The 20096-nt window shown below is 41.0% G+C and overlaps 2 pseudogenes; one reads left to right on the top strand and one right to left on the bottom strand.

Annotated features, from left to right (window-relative positions):
• The window catches only part of LOC150040080 (uncharacterized), a 92432-nt pseudogene that overhangs the window by 55394 nt on the left and 16942 nt on the right, over nucleotides 1-20096 (top strand).
• Nucleotides 8241-8555, bottom strand: LOC150040081 (uncharacterized protein C4orf46 homolog pseudogene; annotated as a pseudogene).

Genomic DNA, 20096 nt, shown 5'->3' with positions numbered 1-20096 from the left:
ATTCTGTATTTAAAGAATTCTATAGATTCTACTCCCAAGCTCCTTGAGCTGACTCAAAACTTTGGAAGGGTAGCAGGGTATAAAATTAACCCTCAAAAATCTACTGCCTTCCTTTACGCCAACAGTGAGAGGAACGAGGCAATAATCAGGAAAGCAACTCCTTTCACAATAGCCTCAAAGGAAATAAAGTAACTAGGAATTAGCTTAACTAAAAATGTAAGGGAACTTTTTGATGAAAACTTTAAAACCCTAAAAAAGGAAATTAAAGCAGAACTAAGGAAATGGAAAACCCTCCCATGCTCCTGGATTGGAAGAATCAACATTGTGAAAATGACAAGCTTGCCAAGGGCTATTTACAAATTCAATGCAATACCCATCAATATCCCAATGTCATTCTTTAAAGAAATAGAAGAGGCGATTCAAAATTTCATATGGAATAATAAAAGACTCTGTATTACAAAAACACTTCTTAGCAGAAAGAACAGTGCTGGAGGTATTTCAACTCCAAACTTTAGACCCTATTACAGAGCTATAATTCTCAAAACAGGTTGGTACTGGCACAAGAACAGGCCTGAAGACCAGTGGAATAGAACTGAGGACCCAGTTATTAAACCACAGACCTATGGCCATCTAATCTTTGACAAGGGAGCCAAAAAAATAGAATGGAAGGAAGACAGTCTCTTCAACAAGTTGTGCTGGCAGAACTGGTTAAGCACCTTCAGAAAACTAAAGCTGGATCCTTCTTTGTCACCTTGCACTAGAATTAACTCCAAATGGATCAAAGACCTGGAGGTAAAAGCTGACACACTGAAAACTTTACAAGAAGGAATAGGAGATACACTAGACCTCCTTGGCACAGGTCGAAACTTTCTTAATAAGGACCAAGAATCACAACAAATCAGAGAAAGGCTGGATAAGTGGGACTGCATTAAACTGCAGAGCTTTTGTTTGGCAAAGAACATAGCCAGTAAATTAATTAGGAAGCCTACAAACTGGGAGAAGATCTTCACTAACCAAACAACGGACAAAGGCCTCATATCTAAAATATATCAACAACTCAAAAAATTGAATCACTCCAAAACTAATCTCCAAAGTAACAACCATGCCATTAAAAAATGGGCCAAAGACTTAGAGTCTTCTCTGAAGAAGAAACAAAAATGGCCTATAGACACATGAAGAAATGCTCAACATCTCTGGTCATAAAAGAAATGCAAATCAAAACAACTCTAAGATTCCACCTCACTCCAGCTAGAATGGCCAGGATCAGGAAAATGAATAATAACAGATGCTGGAGGGGATGTGGCCAGGAGGAATCACTACTACACTGTTGGTGGGAGTGCAAACATTCAACCACTATAGAAAGCAATATGGCAGTGCTTCAAAAGGCTAAACATAGAACTACCCTATGACCCAGCAATTCCACTACTTGGCATTTACCCAACTATCTAGAAACTAGGGTATACTAAATCCACTAGCACAACAATGTTCATTGCAGCATTATTCACCATAGCAAAGATATGGAACCAACCTAGATGTCCCTCAATTGATGAGTGGATCAACAAGCTGTGGTATTTGTACACAATGGAATTCGATGCTGCTGTCAGAAAAAAATGACATCGACCCATTTGTCAGGAAATGGAAAGACTTAGAAAAAGATCATGTTAAGTGAAGTAAGCCAGACTCAAAGGAACTTAGGCTCAATGGTTTCCCTCATTCGTCATAATCAGTAGAAACCTTGGGCTCTACTAGCAGAGATCTGCAATATAGCAAAACCTTGATACATAAGGCCATATAGTATGAAGCTAATTGATAGGACCTCCAGGATATTGAAACAAAAGCCATATAACGAATGATTGTTGTCCTTAATGTACTATGTTATCTCTCATCTCCTTTGCTCTCCATTGGATATCTAATATTTTTGTAGTATGTCACTTTGTTATCTGATATATTGAATTTTTTAGTATTTGGTTATTTGAAATTTGATAGGGAAGAGGGGAAAACAAAGTGGGGGGTTGGGGGGAGGGTAATGGGTACCAAGACATGTGAAAGGGTATCAATGTGTGTGAATTAATGCACCTTCTATCTAGAAAATATCATGTAACGCTTTTATTAATTACAATGAAAAAAAAGAAAAAAAAGTACTGTAATCCTAGCTAATCAAGATAAGCTGAGATCTGAGGATTCCAGTTTAAAATCAGTCATGCAATAAATTCCGTAACACTCTTAACGTCAATTAACCAGCAAAAAAACAGAATGTTGGGTTGTGGTTAAAGTACCAGAGGCCTAAGCTTTGCATAAAAGTGCTAAGGGGTCACATCCAGGCCATGAATCAAGCCCCGGCACTGGCTCACACACACAAAAACTAACCCTGAGGCCAACACAGTACATGCACAGGTTTGGGAGGGATGCAGTTGGATGGGATGCTGATTTCATTTACCTAACATTTAATCTCAACGCTCTGTACAAAGCAGACCTCTCTGTGAAAAGTCCCAGATAAAAAAGGGTCCTCAAGATCAGCACATACATACTTATTTCCCAGTGCACATTTAAAATACAAACACAGTGCCAGGAATTTAGCCTAGTGTTAGAGTGCTTTCCTAGCCTTCACGAAGACTCAGATTCAGTTCTTCCATACTGCATACAAAAAGCCAGAAATGGTACTGTGGTTCAAGTGGTAGAGCTCTAGCCTTGAGAAAGCCAAGAACAATGCCCAGGACTGGCAAAAACAAAACAAAAATAGTCTGTCAATGGGGCTGATGTGGCTTAGTGGTAAAGTGCTTAGCATGCAGGAGGTCCTGGGTTCGATTCCTCAGTACCACATGAACGTACTCACACACTACCACAATATCACTCTACCACTAGGCCAACTCCAGTCCCATTGACAGTCTTGAACAACAAAAAAATCTAATCTAGTGCTCTAGGCCCTGAGTTCAAGCCCTAGTCCTGGTCCATTAGCACCTCAGAAGCCCAAACTGCAAAAATACCAAAACAAAAATGTGAAAATATAACTTTTCAACAAAATCCGATGAGACAACGTAGAATATAGTTTGTTAAAGATTTGGTAGAAAAATGGTGGTAAAGAAAAAAAACCCACCCAAATTCAACATGAGCTCATCTGATGCAAGAAACAGGCCACCAAAAGAATTTTCCCTTGCCGGGTAGGGTGGTGCAACTCTATAATCCTAGCTACTCAGGAGGCTGTGATCTGAGGATTGCGGTTCAAAGCCAGTCCAAGTACTAATGTCATTGAGACTTTTGTAGACTTGGTGAGACAATTACACACCAGAAAATGGAAGTGGTGTATGTGGCTCAATGAGTAAGGCAGTATTATGGAAGTGAAGAGCTCAGGAACAACTCCCAGGTGCAGAGTTCGAGTCCCATGACTGTCAAAAAAATTCCCCATTAAAGAATTTTCCTTGGGCTGGGAGTTTGGCCTCCTGGTACAGTGCTTGCCTAGCATGCAGGAAGACCTGGGTTGGATTCCTCAATACCACATTCATAGAAAATGAAGGAAATGCTGTTGTGGCACAAGTGGTAGAGTGCTAGCCTTGAGAAAATGCAAGAATGCTCAAGCCCTGAGTACAAGCCACCTTGTCACTTCCTTAGTGTCATTGAAAGACATCGCTAGTGTGACAGCTTTTTCTCTCATCAGAAAAAGTAGAAACAATGTGCAGCAAATCTGTACTCAACTTAAACAGACTGTAATATTCAGTAATCTGCTAAAATTTCAAGTCATCTTTATCTAATTTAGAAACATATTCCTAAACTCAATGTGTATTGCTTTTAAGGCATGGATACCATTAGGTTAAAAACATGGAAATGTAAAACCAAATGAGAAATAAAAAGCAACTTACCAGCTTTTTTCTTTTTATCTTTTTCTTTTTCTTTTTTCTTTTTTTTTTGCGGTTGACTGTGAACAAAAGATTCTGAAAGTATGGCTGCAAAAGAAGGTAAATGAAGTAGTCAGAACCTGTGATTTTGCCCCAAATTTTCCTACTTTAAACATTATACATAGGCTGGAAAAGCATAAAGCCTTCTTATGAGAGAATAATCTTTTATGTCTCAAAGAGAGCATTAAACTCTCCACCAAAGATCAATCCACAGTCCATTAGATAAATACTATAAAGGCAATTCATTTCAAGGTTAATATACAAACAGAATTAATTTAAAAATACTTTTCCAGAAAAATAATTGACAAAAAAATCCCCGCATCCTTAATAAAAGTAGTTATGACTGAAAAAATCTTAGGGATGTATGAACTATTTTTCTATTAATGTAAAGGTATCCTAGGGTTGCCTTGAGCATTTGTACTCTACTTCATTCATTTACATATTTCTCACCCAATGTTAATGCAGGAAAAAATAATAAAAATTCTCAAGTGGCACATTTCACAGTATTCAAATATTCAGTATTCTCTTGTGCAATGACTTGCAATCTATCATTTAACCTGCATAGCCCAAAGGGACATCAATAAAGAGGATATAAACCTGGTTTGAGAATTCCTTAATGCTCACATTCTTAAACATTCATGTGAAGAATTTCACCATAATGTTAGAGATACAGGAGCTAATAAAAATGTAACATTAAAAAAAAACTGCTCATAGGAGTGGCACAATCCTAACAAACCGTCCTCAGCCAAGGCACCAGAAGATTAAAATTTTATGTGACTTCAATAATCTTGGCCTGGAGTTTGACCTAGCGGTACAGTGCTTGCCTATATGCACGAAGACCCAGGTTCGATTCCTTGGTATCACATACATAGGAAAGCCAGAAGTGGTGCTGTGGCTCAAGTGGTAGAGCTCTAGCCTTGAGAAAGTCCAAGGACTGTGCTCAGGCCCTGAGTTCAAGCCCAGGACTGGCAAAAAAAATCTTAACACAAAAAATGCCAAGCTGAGGATACCCCAAAATGTAGATCCATGAAATTTAAAAAACAAAAATTAAGAAGGGATATCAAAGTTTGTGAAGTAATGCACCTTCTCTCTGGCAAATATAATGTAACACTTTCATTAATTATAATAAGAAAGAAGTAAAAAATTAAATGGCTATGTGTGTTTGCTTGTACTCTGTAGACTTTCATTAGATTGTGTTGGGAAACACAATAGGAATCATTATAAAAAAAGGTTTCCATATTTGTTGTGGGTTCTTGTACATCACAAGAATATTTTCTGCCAAGTGCTAAAGGCTCATCTCTGGAATCCTAGCTACTCAGGAGGCTGAGATCAGAGGATTATGGTTCAAAGCCAGCCTGGGCAAAGTCCATGAGAATCTTTATGTCCTATTTTCCACTAACTTACCAGAACTGGTGCTATGGTTTAAACTGGGAGAGAACTAGGCTTGAGTTGATGAGCTCAGGGATAGCACCCAGCTCAAGAGTTCACTACCACAGGATGTTCATTGCAGCATTATTTACCTGAGCAAAGATATGAAACCAACCCAGATGCCCCTCAGTTGATGAGCAGATCAAGAAAACGTGGTATTTTTACAATGGAATTCTGTGCTGCTGTCAGAAAGAATGTCATCGCCCCATTTGTTAGGGAATGGAAGGAATTAGAAAAAATCATATTAAGTGAAGGAAGCCAAACTCAAAGGAACATAGGCTCAAAGGTTTCCCTCATTTGTCCTAACCAGTAGAAACATTGGGCTCTCCTAGCAGAGATTTACAATAGAACAAAACCTAGATACATAAGGCCATATAGAATTATGCTAAATGAAAGGACCTCCAGGATATATCAACAAAAGCCATATAATGAGTTATGGTTGGGGTTTTTTTTGCTTTTGATAATTATTTATTTTTATGCATTTTTAAAAATCACAGATTTCAGAATATACAAGAAAATTTAAGAAAAATATTTGTCTTATACTGAAGCAAACATCTCTTTGGTATAGAAATTAAATCATATATGGCTTTTAGCCAAAAACAAAACAAACAAACAAACAAACAAACAAAAGAAGAATTAGGGCCTAACATACTAAATGAAACCATTCTTACTATTCTTTGCCCATCCATTTGGACCCTATTGCAGCTCCACTGTGTGGATTTTGAATATAGTTTTTGTATATCAATAGATCTATAAAGACTTAAAATATCACATCAAAGATGCTCAAAAGTCATAAATATATGCTGTCACTCTTGAAATGATAGATAGCTAAAGTGAAACATGTTTAGTAAGGTCAAATCATACAAAACATTATATCACTTAACACATTAGAAGCAAAGTCTCTTCTGAAGTTATTAAAAAGCAATAACACAGATAATGTAATTCAAACATGAAAACATCAAATGTGAGAAATATTAACTGTGAAGTCAATCAACCTTTAAATTAAGTTGGGAGCTGGGCTTTGGTTGTTCATCCCTGTATTCTTAGCAATTCAGGAGGCTGAGATCTCAAGATCTCTATTGAAGGCCAGCCCAGATAGGAAAGTCCAAGAGAATCTTATCTTACCAAAAAGGTGTAGCTATGGCTGAAATAGTAGAGCTCTAGCCTTGGGCAAAAAAGCTCAGGGATTATAAGTATGGCCAAATTTAAGTCCCATGATTATCAGAAAAATAAAATGGCGATAAATGGCATATTTTCTCTAGACATACTTTTATTCTCTGAAGTAAATGCTTTTTCAAAAAGCATCACACAATAGGAAAATTTACTTATCTATTTCAAAAGGTTATCATTAGCCAGCGCAGTGGCTCATGCCTGTAATCCTACCTACTCAGGAGGCTGAGATCTGAGGATCACAGTTCAAAGCCAGCCTGGACATGAAAGTCTAAGAGATTTATCTCCAATTAACCACCAGAAATGCAGAAGTAGTGCTGTGGCTACAGGGGTAGGGCAGAAGCCTTGAACTGAAGAGCACAGCGACATCCCCCAAGCGCAGAGTTCACGTCCCTCAACAACAACAACAACAACAACAAAAAGTTATCAAAATTCAATTCACCCTGCTGGGGATGGTGATATACATCTGCAGTCCCAGCACTCATGAAGGCTAAGGATAGAGAACCTACAGTATGAGTCTAGCCTTGTCTACATAGTGAGATCCTGTCTCAAAACACACACACACACACACACACACACACACACACACACACACACACACCTCAAGTTTCATTGGGAGAATTTTTTCCCTTTAGTTCAGATTCACACATCTATTTTAAGGAAAATGATCTTAACCTTCATCCCAAAAGAAAGAGGGGGAAGCTTTTAATCATGTTTGCCAATTGTTTTACTCAACAAAAAATTGGGGAGTGTCAGGTGACAGTGTCAGGTGCTATAGGTCTGGAAGTCATAAACTTGTCTCTGCTTTCAAAGAACTGGGAGCTGATTAACATGGGCAAATTTAGTCCTATAGCTTGAGTTGTAACATGATCCTTTTTTTCTTTTTTTCATATATTTTTATTGTAAGTATTAGAAGCGTTACATTATATTCACCAAATAGAAGGTGCATTACTTCACAAACATTGATACTTTTCCCATGTCTTGGTCTCCATTTCCCTCACCCCACCTATGCCCCTCATCTTGTTTTCCCCCATTCCCTATCCGATTTCAAATAACCAAATACCCATATATACGATATATCAGATAACAAGGTAAAATACTGTAACAATATGAGACAATCAAGGGACAGCAAAAGAGATGAGAGATAACATAATACATTAAGGACAACAACCACTCATATGGATTTTGTCTCTATATCCTGGAGGTCCTTTCATTTATTTTTTTCATGTATTTTTATTGTAATTAATAGATTGTAATAACATGATCTTCTGACATGCACCGTCTTTCAAAACAATTACCTGGTCATACTAAGGCACTGTTAAAATTATCTGTTGAGAGAAATCACTTTTGTAAAGGAATCTCAAATGTTTATAGAACAGAAAGTAAGGACAAACACATCTGTGTTAACATAAAAAAATCACATCAGGGCTGGGAGTTTGGCCTAGTGGTAGAGTGCTTGTCTAGCATGCATGAAGACCCGGGTTTGATTCCTCGGTACCATATACATAGAGAAAAAAAGCCAGGAGTGGTGCTGAGGCTCAAGTGGTAGAGCTCTAGACTTGAGAAAGTCCAAGGACAATGCTCAAGCCCAGGACTGGCAAAAAAAAAATATATCACGTCAATATTATGCTTTCTCAAAGGTGTAGAAAAAGAAGAAAAAATTTATTCTGAGTACACAGAAATGCTGAAGATTGTCCTATATATGTGGTACATGTGCAAATCCATATGAGAAGGTGAATTATACAGTCATAGTCAGTTGCCAGGTTTCAGAGAATCATACCATCTTTCAAGAGTTCTCTCCACGTCCTAAGGAAGCGTGCATTTTCTGTACATTTAAGGGCAATCTCTTCCACTTGAGCTCATACTGCAGATGGGGCCTCAAGAAGTTTGGTTAATGAAAACGATGGATCTCCGGTCTGCTGTGCCACCACCTCCAGGGGGTCCACCACTCCAACTCGGAGCCCTCCATCCCACACTCACGCAGGAGGAAAATGCGTCCAAAGACAAAGGAGAAGAAGGATGTGACAGAGGCGGTGAGCAAACATGAAACTCCTCAGCTGATGCCATGGGGAAAGGACTGGCACCAAGGAGTGGGACCCAAGCAGCCAAACCACCACTGACTGTCTTTCCAATGATTGTCTTTAATCTACTATGTTATCTCTCATCTCTTTTGCTGTCCCTTTGTTATCTCATATTATGACAGTATTTCACCTGGTAATCTGATATATTGTATATATGCATATTTGGTTATTTGAAGTCAGAAAGGGAAGAGAGGAAAACAAGATGAAGGGCAGGGGTGGGGGAGGGAAATGGGGACCAAGACATGAGAAAGGGTATCAATGTTTGTGAAGTAATGCACCTTCTATCTGGTGATTATAATGTAACCCTAACATATGAAAAAAAAGACACCCTGCAGATTGAGTGGAGGCTTTTGCACTTATAGATAAGTAAAAGACCTAGTATCCGGGTTGTACAAAGAAATCAAGAAATCAAAGAGGCTAAGAGTTAACTACCCAGTTAACAAAGCCAAGTAGACTACTTTGTGTATGTGTGTGTGTGTGTGTGTGTGTGTGTGTGTGTGTGTGTGTGTGTGTGTCGCTCATGGGGCTTGAACTCTGGGCTTGGGAGCTGTCCCATCAAAAGCAGCACCTTGCTCACTTGAGCACAGCTAGCACCCATTGCCTCCCAATAACCCTACCAGGGTACTTTCTCACCTGGGGTCAGCTGGGGAGGAGTGGGATGCACCATTGCCTCCCAGGAAGTGGGAGATCTGATGTTTGCAGTCACCAAGTCACACCCAGATAGACTGGAACATTCCACAAGAAGGTAGATGTATAACTTACTATGTGGAGAAGAAAGAATTAACGGTGCCCAACATTGGCGCTGGCCTAGGTGATTCTGCATTCCTCCCCTCCCCCCCCAGCTAGTTGCTTGTAGCTTCCAATTCACCGGAAGTGAGCAGCAGAAGTGCAGTGGAAGTGGCAGGAGTCGGGGCTTAGCTTCTGCTACTATCATCATTCCCCTGGGCCCACATGTGTACCTGCTCCACCCTGGCCAACTGGGATTGGGGGCCTTGCAGGATCCTGCGGTTGCTCAGGTGAGTGACTTGGCGCCTTGGGGCCAGGGACTCTGCATTCACCTCCCGAGCAATGCTTTTACTTCAAACCTGCATCTCATTCTTCTTCTTATGTCTGTGTCCTCAGAGACGACTCTGGAAGGGTCAGCGCTTCTTCCTATTATTATTATTTTGTTGTTGTTGTTGTTGTTGTTGTTGTTGCTGTTGTTATTAATGCCAGATGGGGTTAAATGAGGCACCTAGGACAGAGATTTATCCACTCGACAGAGTTAGAATTAGAACCCAGGGCCCTTGATAACCAATCCAAAACTGTTGCTTCAAATTTCCAGACTTTAGTCTTCTTTTTTCTGTTGCCCATTCCTGTCCCCTGACCTCAAGCATTCTCATTCTGGGAATCACCCTATCTGCATGTTTTTATCCAGGGTGTGATGCCTTGGGTGGGACTAGTTCCCTCTTTAACTCTGCTCCCCACCATCACCTCGACCTACTGATTCAGGTATTTCTTCTCAGGCAGAATCTTTTACAATTTACCTGCTCCCCTCACACTGTGTAGCTTTCCTCTTACTATTTCTTTGTCTAGTCCTGTGTATTCCTTGGGGGAGTGAGTGCTATGATTTTCTTGGATCTTCAGGTCCCTCGGATGGAGTGAAAGATGAATTTTTGGTTCCTGAGGAACTTGTCACTTTTGACTCTCCAGGAATAGAGGTGTCCCAGTGGAGGGATCCCCCAAAATGTTTCAGAGTTTCAGTTCCCTGAGGGTAGAAGGCCCCATGCCTTCCTTCCCTCCTCTGAACTGATGTGACATGGTTGGTTTTGTTTGTTTTGTTGCCACATCTGGTCAATGAACTGAGGGCCTGAACACTGTCCTTTGGCTTTTTCAAGGATAGAGCTCTATCACCTGAGCCACAGCACCACTGCAAGGTTTTCTATTTATGTGGTAGTGAGGAATTGGAGTACTCTCCCAAACTCCTGGCCCCAGGACATGGTATTTCTTGTACTACAAACTGATCGTGATCACATGGTCATGGTCAGAATTGTGCCTCTTTGAAACTCACTCATGAACGTGCACATGTGTGCATGCATTTGTACTAAATTACGATTTTTTTCCCTTCATGTGTGTATGAGTATTCAGACCCTGGGTCTTGAGCTTAGGACCTGTGCACTGCCCTTTAGAAATTTTCACTCCTGGCTGGCACCCAACTTCTGGCTTTTTGGTGGTTCATTGAACAGAAAATCTTCACCAACCAAACAACGGACAAAGGCCTCATATCTAAAATATATCAACAACTCAAAAAATTGAATCACTTCAAAACTAACCTCCAAAGTAACAACCATCCCATTAAAAAATGGGCCAAAGACTTAAAGAGAGTCTTCTCTGAAGAAGAAACAAAAATGGCCTATAGACACATGAAGAAATGCTCAACATCTCTGGTCATAAAAGAAATGCAAATCAAAACAACTCTAAGATTCCACCTTACCCCAGCTAGAATGGCCAGGATCAGGAAAACGAATGACAACAGATGCTGGAGGGGATGTGGCTAGGAGGGATCACTACTACACTGTTGGTGGGAGTGCAAACTCGTTCAACCACTATGGAAAGCAGTGTGGCAGTGCCTGAAAAGGCTAAACATAGAACTCCCCTATGACCCAGCAATTCCACTACTTGGCATTTACCCAACCATCCAGAAACAAGGACATACTAAATCCACTAGCACAACATTGTTCATTGCAGCACTATTCACCATAGCAGAGATATGAAACCAACCTAAATGTCCCTCAGTTGATGAGTGGATCAACAAGTTGTGGTATTTGTACACAATGGAATTCTATGCTGCTGTCAGAAAGAATGACATCGCCCCATTTGTTAGGAAATGGAAAGACTTAGGAAAAATCATATTAAGTGAAGTAAGCCAGACTCAAAGGAACTTAGGCTCAAGGGTCTCCCTCATTCATCATAATCAGTAGAAACCTTGGGCTCTACTAGCAGAGATCTGCAATAGAGCAAAATCTTGAAACATAAGGCCATATAATGTGAAGCTAATTGAAAGGACCTCCAGGATAGTGAAACAAAAGCCATATAATGAATGATTGTTTTCCTTAATGTACTATGTTGTCTCTCATCTCCTTTGCTGTCCCTTGGTTATCTCATATTGGTATAGTATCTCACTTTGTTATCTGATATATTGAATTTATTTGTATTTGGATATTTGAAATTTGATAGGGAAGGGGGGAAAACCAAGACGGGTGAGGGGTGTGGGGGGGAGGGAAATGGGTACCAAAACATGTGAAAGGGTATCAATGTATGTGAATTAATGCACCTTCTATCTGGCAAATATCATGTAACCCTTTTACTAATTACAATAAAAAAGTCTTACAGCATTAATTTTCTGGGCAGGCTTAGAACCAGGATTCTCAGATTTCAGTCCCTTGTGTGAATCACTGGCACCTGGCTTGGACTAGCATTTTCCTGCTCCATCACATCACTTCAAATCTCCCATCTTCTGGTGAGTATATGGCATGCTGGAATTGCTTTGTATAGTGGGACATTTCAGATTTGTTTATGGGTTATGTATCAGGGTCAGACTTGACTGATTATTGGCTGTCCTGAAAGAAAGAGCCTGACTTTGAGGTTGATGGTTTTCTTTTCTCCTCAGTATCTGACTGTTATCTGTTTTGGTATCTTGAGCACTGAGGGTTCTTTGTCTCAGAGCTAATCAGTGGGGGGTAGCAATTCTTCCTAGTTGTTGCTAACTGTGAGGAGGAGTCAGATTGATCTTTATGCATAATTTTTGATTCATGGGGTTTAATCTCTGGACCTGGGCACTGTCCCTGGGCTCTTGAGCTCAAGGCTACCACCCTACCCCTGAGCCTGGGGTTGTCCCTGAGCTCTTCAACTCAAGGCTACCACCTTACCTCTGGAGCCACAGTCCCACTTCTGGTTTTCTAGTGCTTAATTAGAGATGAGTCTCACAGTCTGTACCTAGGCTGACAGAGATCTCAACCTCCTGAGTATCTAGGATTACAGCATGAGCCCCCACACTCAACTTTATGGTAGATCTTTACTGTTCAGAAACTGAAGAACATTACAACACTTCTTTCCTAAACCCAAGGTTCAGATCCTTATAGCCAGCCCGACCTTTCTCCCCCCTATATCTTTTGTGTGTTTCTATCTTGAAATCTCTTTCCTCAAGGGGTCTGGATGCCAGGACTGTATCCTCAGCTCTGCTGTTGATTTGCTGCGAATGTTCATCATCAACCATCTCTGTCTCTGGATGTGAATTTCTCTATCTGTAGACTATGATTAATGGAGAGAAGAGCCATTAGTGCCCAGGCTGGCTTTGATCCTTGATCCTCAGATCTTAGCCTCCTGAATAGCAAGGAATATGGGTGCAAGTGTTCTTTCTCAACTCCAATTCATTTTTTTGCCAGTCCTGGGCCTTGAATTTGAGGCCTGAGCACTGTCCATGGACTTTCTCAATGGCAAGAGCTCTATCACTTGAGCCTCAGCACCATTTCCAGCTTTTTTCTATGTAAGTGGTACCGAGGAATTGAACCTAGGTCTTCGTTCATGCTAGGCAAGCACTCTTCCACTAAGCCAGACTCCCGGCCCCCTAGTTCATATTTTTGATCGGCTTTTTTGGCTTACAGATGGAACCATGTGAGCCACACCTTCTGTTTTAGGTTCTTTGTAGTTTTATTTTTTTGTGTTAAGTAGAGATGAGTTATAGACTGGGCTGGGGATGTGGTTTAGTGATAGAGTGCTTGCCTAGCATACATGAATCCCTGGGTTCAGTTTCCCAGTACCTCATAAACAGAAAAGGCTAGAAGTGACACTGTGTCCTAAGAGCCAGACCCTGAGTTCAAGACCCAGGAATGGCTCATGCCGGTAATCCTAGCTACCCAGGAAGCTAAGAGGTGAGGATCACTGTTCACAGCCAGCCTGAGCAGGAAAGTCTATGAGACTGTTGTGTCTAATTAGCTACCAAAAATCCAGAAGTGGAGCTGTGGCTCAAGTGGTAAAGCACTAGCCTTGAGTAAAAATACCTAGGTTCAAGTCACTGAGTCAGCAGTCCTGAGTTCAAGTCCTACTGTCCACCACTAGCACAAAAATTAAAAAAGAGACCAAGTGACTACTTATCTATGGGCCTACAACACTTGTGAGCATATTATCATTTGTGAGTACATTTACGTACATGCCTGCCTTATTTTCCAGAACATGGTAGACTTACGCTTTTCTGTTCTTTCCCAGGTTCAGCACAGTAATGTGATTACAACACCATAGCTGAATATGCTATGGGTCAATGTGAAAGTCACTGTGTTCCTTTCCCTTTGCTACAGTGATCTTGGAAGAGTTTCAGAGTAGAGACTCCACCTGGTGGCCTCTGTTCCTCACAGGAAGAACAGAATCACCTACTAAGTCACCTTGAACACATTTTGTGAGTAGAAATAAGATGATGCTGTTTGTTGCTGCAGCATTCCTTGACTGGTACTGACTCATCCTGGCAGAACCCTTCTCTGATGGTACTTTAGGGGTCTCAGAGTCTGTCAGCACAGAATAGGTACTGAAAATCTCACCAGCTGTCCTTCACTAAAACCTTACTACAAGCACCCAGAGTATGAGTCAGTGGCTCATGCCTGTGACCTTAGGTACTTAGTATGTTAGCAGTTTGAGGATTAGGGATCAATGAAATTCCAAGGTAGGATAATTGTTCAGACTCTTATCTCATAAAGCTAGGTGCTAGGCAGACCATTGTTTCATGCCTGTAACTATTCAGGAGGCTGAGATCTGAGCATCCAACTTCAAAGCAATCTTGGGTATAAAAGCAGCTAATAACTGTTATATCCAACTAACCTCCAGAAAAGAGAAGCACTCTTGGCTCAAAGTTAGGGCAGTAGCCTGCAGCTGAAGTGATCAGGGACAATGCCCAGGCCCAGGAGTAGGGCAGTAGCCTTAAACTGAAGAGCCTAGGCACAACACCTTGCATGAGTTCAAACCCCATAACCCATAAAAAAAGATGCAGATCTGATCTGTGGCTCATGTGGTAGATTGCCAGCCTTGAACAAAAAACCTCAGTGACAGTACCCAGGCTCTAAGTTCAAGTTCTAGCACTGGGGAACACACAGACACTAGTAGCCTAGGACCTGAGTTCTTTCCTCTGTCCATGTATTATCCAACACATGATGCCCAAGAGACAAACAGGATAGAGGGATTCTGGGTGTGTGTCTGTATGTCCGTGTCTGTCTTATGAGTTGTTGATATGGGAGGGCTTGAACTCATAGTCTGGGTACTGATCTTAAGCTTTCATTCTCAAGGTTGGTACACTCTACCATTTCTGGCTCCGTAGTGGTTTATTAGAGTCTACCTGATCTTTCTGTCCAGGCTGGCTTTGAACTCCAGTCCTTAAATCTAAGCTTTTTCTCTAGCTAAGATTATAATCATTGGCACTAAGGCATAGATTCTCAACCCTTGTAGGTAAATCTGTTTTATGTGAAACTTAGTTTACTCAGTGTGAACTGGTTTTAATTACCCTAGGGCAGATGAGGCATGTATTCCTTCTTCACAGTGCCTGGCTGGTGCTTCACGACAGCACTAGCTACCTCTGCCTGTGATACAAGTTTTTTTGGGTTTTTTGGCCAGTCCTGGGGCTTGAACTCAGGGCCCAACCACTGTCCTTGGGCTTTCACAAGACTAGAGCTCTAGCCCTTGAGCCACTGAACCAGTTCTGGCTTTTTCTATGTATGTGGAACTGAGGAATTGAACCCAGGTCTTCTGCATGCTAGCACTCTATAACTAGGCCAAACTCCCAGCCTGATTAAAGTTTTGGAAAAGAAAACTAGGCCAGGGCCAGGAGTTTGGCCTAGTGGTACAGTATTTGTTTAACATTCAGGAACACCTGGGTGTGATTCCTTGTTACCATATACATAGAAAAAAGCTGGAAGTGGTGCTAAGATTCAAGTGGTAGAGCTTTACTCTTGAGAAAGTCCAAGGACAGTGCTCATGCAATGAGCTTAAGCACAGAACTGTCAAAAACAAAACAAAGAAAGAAAGAAACTAGGCCAGGTGTTGGTGGCTCACACATGTTGTCCTTGCCACTCAGGAGGCTGACTGACATCTGAGGATTGGGGTTTAAAGCCAGCCTTGACAGTAGGACTGTGACATTTCTATCTCTAATTAATTTCAAAAACGTTGGAAATGAAGCTATGAATCAAGTGGTAGAATTCCAGATTCCAGTCTTCAACAAAATAGCTGAGGAATAGCATCCAGGCCCTGATTTCATGCCCTAGTGCTAGCACAAAATGAAAGAAAGAGCCAGGCTTTTTAATAAAATGTGTTGTACTAAGTAGAAATCTCTATGGAAAGAGAAAATTTAAAAATATTAATCTCAGCTGGGTGCCGTGGCTCACACCTGTAATCCTAGCTACTCTTGAGGCTGGGAACTAAAGATCAGGGTTCAAAGGCATCCCAGGCACCAAACGACCTGAGACTTTTCAATCTCCAGTTAACCTCTAGAAAATGGAATGTGTGTCTTGACACAAGGGTAGAGCAGTCACCATGAGCTGCAATGCTCAGTGTCCAGGCCAAGTTCAAGGCCCATGATGCACACACACACAAAAAACAGACAAAGAAATAAAAGGGGGAGCCAGTGAGGGAGAGAGGGTGTGACTGAGGAAGGAAGGGAAAGAAAAGAGAGGATAGAAAGGAAGGAAGTGGGTGGGAGAATGATCTGGACTTCAGTGGCTCACACCTATGATTCTATTCAGAAATGCAGAGGTTATGCTGCGCAGCTCAAAGTGGTAGAGAGCTAGCCTTGATCAAGAAAGCTCATGGACAGGACCCCGACCCTGTGTTCAAGTCCATGACTGACATAAAGAGAGGGAGGATTGGGAAGGAAAGAACTGGTTCTTTCCAAGAGTTGAGTAAAGTAGAAGGTGCTAGGTATGTGGGAACCTTCTGAGAGCAAGGAGGGAAAGTGAGTTCTTTAACTCAGTCCTTGGCTGGTGATGAAGGTGAGATTCCACCTATAGAGCCCCTACTCTGCCTTAGTTCTCATCTACTTAATTCTCCACAGGCCCTGGGAAGGAGGTGCTGGCCTCTGCATCATTTGTAAAGGCTAGGAAATTGAGGACATCAAAGACCTCTCCTGGCCAGAAGAGGCAAAGATGGGGTGTCCATTTCCTGGAATTGGAGCCTTTCCATGTCCTTCCTAAAATCTTCCAGTCTGATCTTTCTCCCATGCCATCTTCTGGTGGTCTTCCTTACACCATTAGTATAATCAATAAGTTCAGTGAAATTACAGGATATAATATTTATATAAAATAATAATTGGAGCTGGGGATTTGGCCTAGTGGTAGAGTGCTTGCCTAGCATGCCTGAAGACCCAGGATTGATTCTTTGATCCCACATACATAGAAAAAAGCCAGAAGTGGTTCTGTGACTCAAATGGTAGAGCTTGAGAAAACCCAGTGACAGTCCTCATGCCCTGAGCCCAAACTCAGGACTGGCAATAATAATAATAATAATAATAATAATAATAATAATAATAATAATAAGTAATAATTGAGCTTTTGTGAGAAATGAACAAGTTAAAAATAATGTATGGAGTCAATTCTATGTATACCAGAATAAGAAATAAAACATTGAGAAATAAATGTATAAATAATGTAACATTGGACAATGCAAACTAGACTGCACAGCTAGGCTTGAAAGCATCCCGTTTTTACCTGATCTTATCTCCTTGCTACTGAGGAATTTACTTTTCCAAAAAGGCAGTTTGCTATTTTCCTTCATATTATTTTAGGTGCTCTCAACTAGAAATCTATACATCCAAATATGCCCTACAATCTCCATTTTCATGAGGAATACTTTAAGTCCACTAAATAGGCAGAACCCATACCCTGGATGACTGTATAGCAGGCATAAAAATTCCCTACTGACCTTCCAATCATGTTGTATGAAACATTCACAATAAACCTTTAAGAGCAAAGCAGGGCATGTCACGTATAAAGGAGGAAGACAGGATCTCTTCCACAGGCTAATGGATAAGGTCTGGGAAGACAAGTCTGAGGTCCTCTTGAAAAGCAATGGAGTGGGTAGCAGTGATGTACCATGCTCTAAGAAACCCCTGTATGGAAACTTTTCACTAGTTATCTAAAGAAATTATTAACTGTGAGCTGTGCTCACAGTCAATGCCCAAGCTGTGAGTTCAAGCCACAGCACCAATAGCACAAAACAATACAACAAAAAAACACAACAAAAAACAACAACAACAAAAAAACCCTTAGAGGAAAGGCAGAATTCAAAAACTAGTAACCAAAAAGTCCTTAACATTTTATATATGGAATTTGGGAGTGTCTAAGAAATTTATTGTTAGATTTTGAGAAATCTAAGGATTGTGCCTTATATCTACTTAACAATCCTGTGATTTTATTTAAGTGTATACATTAAGTGTACATGAGAGCAGTGGAAAAAAGACCAGGAATTTAGTTTAGTTGCTGCAAATACTTTTTTTTTCTTCCACCCTTTGGTCATGGGGCTTGAACTGTGGGCCTGGATGCTGTCCTTGAGCTTTTCAATTCCAGGCTTGTGCCCCACCACTTTGAGCCAGTGTCACTTCTGGTTTTTAGTGGTTAAAAAGAGATGAGTCTCCTGGATTTCCATGCTCAGGCTGGCATTGAACCGTGATCCTTATATCTCAGTTTCCCTCATAAGTAACTAGAATTATAGATGTGAGCCATCGCACCTGCCATGCAAAATACGTGGGGGGGTATGGAGGGAGGGTCCTGGGTCTTGAACTCAGCCTCAAAACAGTCCCTGAGCTCTTCAGCTCAAGGCTTCTGTCATACCCTTGTGTCAAGCCCTATTTCCTGTTTTCCAGAGATTAATTGGAGATAAGAGTCTCAGGTCCTTTTGTGCCCAGGCTGGCTTTGAGCCTTGATCCTCAGATCTCAGCCTTCTGAATAGCTAGGATTTAAAATACCTAAAGTGAGAGAGTGGAGAAGTTCAAAATATAAATAAATAAAACCAACACAGACTTATAACCTCAATTACATTATTAAAACTAAAAATTAAAAAAGCAACTCATCTAATGCTCCCCAAACATTTCATTTTCAAGTTGGTCTCACAGTGTTTCAGGAGACAAACCATGACTTAAGAAGAAACTCAACTTAGCTCCCACAGCTAGGAGAGAAAAGTCCCCAGGCACCCACACACTCCTGGACCTAGGGTATGGCACTGGACTGGTTGAACCTCTGTAACAAGCCTATGTCACAGCACATCATGGGAATGGTAGTCTCCTTTGGAGTGCAAATCCTCTAAAAGTGCTGGGTTTTTATTTTTGGGGGAGAGGTTGGTTTTCTCTATTTGCAAGACCTGGTTTCTCTCCCTTTGCCTTGCTGCTGGAAGCACTCTGAAGTACAGTTTTGCCTTCTGTAGGTCAGAGCCCCAGGCCAAGTGCCCAGGATGTCTTCAGTGGACCTTGGGGGCTGTGACTTGAAGGGATCTCAGGCTACAGAACCAATGTCTGGGCTCAAGACCAGCGTTTACCTTCCTTGTGTTCCTCCAGTTTGAGGTGGAGGATTTGTGTAGGATTCATGAGTTTGTGCTGCTGTTAGCCTTAGCCTAAGTGTCTCCAGATGGCAGAAACCTGCTCCTTAAGCTCCTAGAGCATGTTGGGTGGTTCTCAGTCTCCATGACTGAGGGATTCTGCTGTTAACCCATATGACCTTCTTATTCACTTTGCCTAGCTTTAAAATAAGCAATTTAAAAACTAACAAAATTGTGAAGTGTGTGTGCTGCCTCGAGTCTTATTATAATTACATTTTGGGGGGCAGATTTGTTTCTCCTAGAAGAATTTCTGCTTTGCTACTGCCATGTTATCCTTCTTAGCACTGCTGGCTTGCATTCACCCTTGTTCATACACAACCTTGTGTCTAGAGACATTTCTACATTGGAAAATTGGAGTAGTGTGTGCTGGTCCTTTGTTTTTAGGAAGGGAGCCGGTCAATGTTTGAAGGAGGTTACCCTTTAATAGGAGTCTCCCTCCTAAAGGACAGACTTGACCAAATCTGACAAGCCCTACACAGTAGAGGCAGAAAAGCACAGGAAGAGGAAGATGTTTTTAGCTTTCCTTGCCTTAAGCAATAATTGGTTCTCCCACATGGTACTCTCCTCCAAAACTCTCAATTACCTGGTGATGTTTGAAGGTTTACAACAACTTTTAGGAAATAAATTGAGCTGGCCTGAGGAATACTCCAGAGCCTAATTATTAGCCACGACATGAAGTCATGGTTTTGAGTGCAGGGACCTTTTCCACTTTATTCTTCTGTTCTTGACAAATTACAGTTTCTCCATTAGAATTATGAGCCTGTTTTACATCACTTCAAGTGAGACTGACTAAACTTGGATTCTAAAACAATTGATAAAATATAATTTATGGTCAGATGGATATCCTAGTGGCTATTCATGAAGACCTGAGTTCAATTCCTCGGTACCACATGCACAGAAAAGGCCAGAATTGGTGCTGTGGCTCAAG

This window comes from Megascapheus bottae, unplaced genomic scaffold (genome assembly GCF_031878675.1).
Source record: "Megascapheus bottae isolate mThoBot1 unplaced genomic scaffold, mThoBot2.hap1 HAP1_SCAFFOLD_48, whole genome shotgun sequence".
NCBI classification, from domain to species: Eukaryota; Metazoa; Chordata; class Mammalia; order Rodentia; family Geomyidae; genus Megascapheus; species Megascapheus bottae.
The sequence above is the reverse complement of the archived record's forward strand: the minus strand, read 5'-3'. Positions and strand labels throughout refer to the sequence as shown.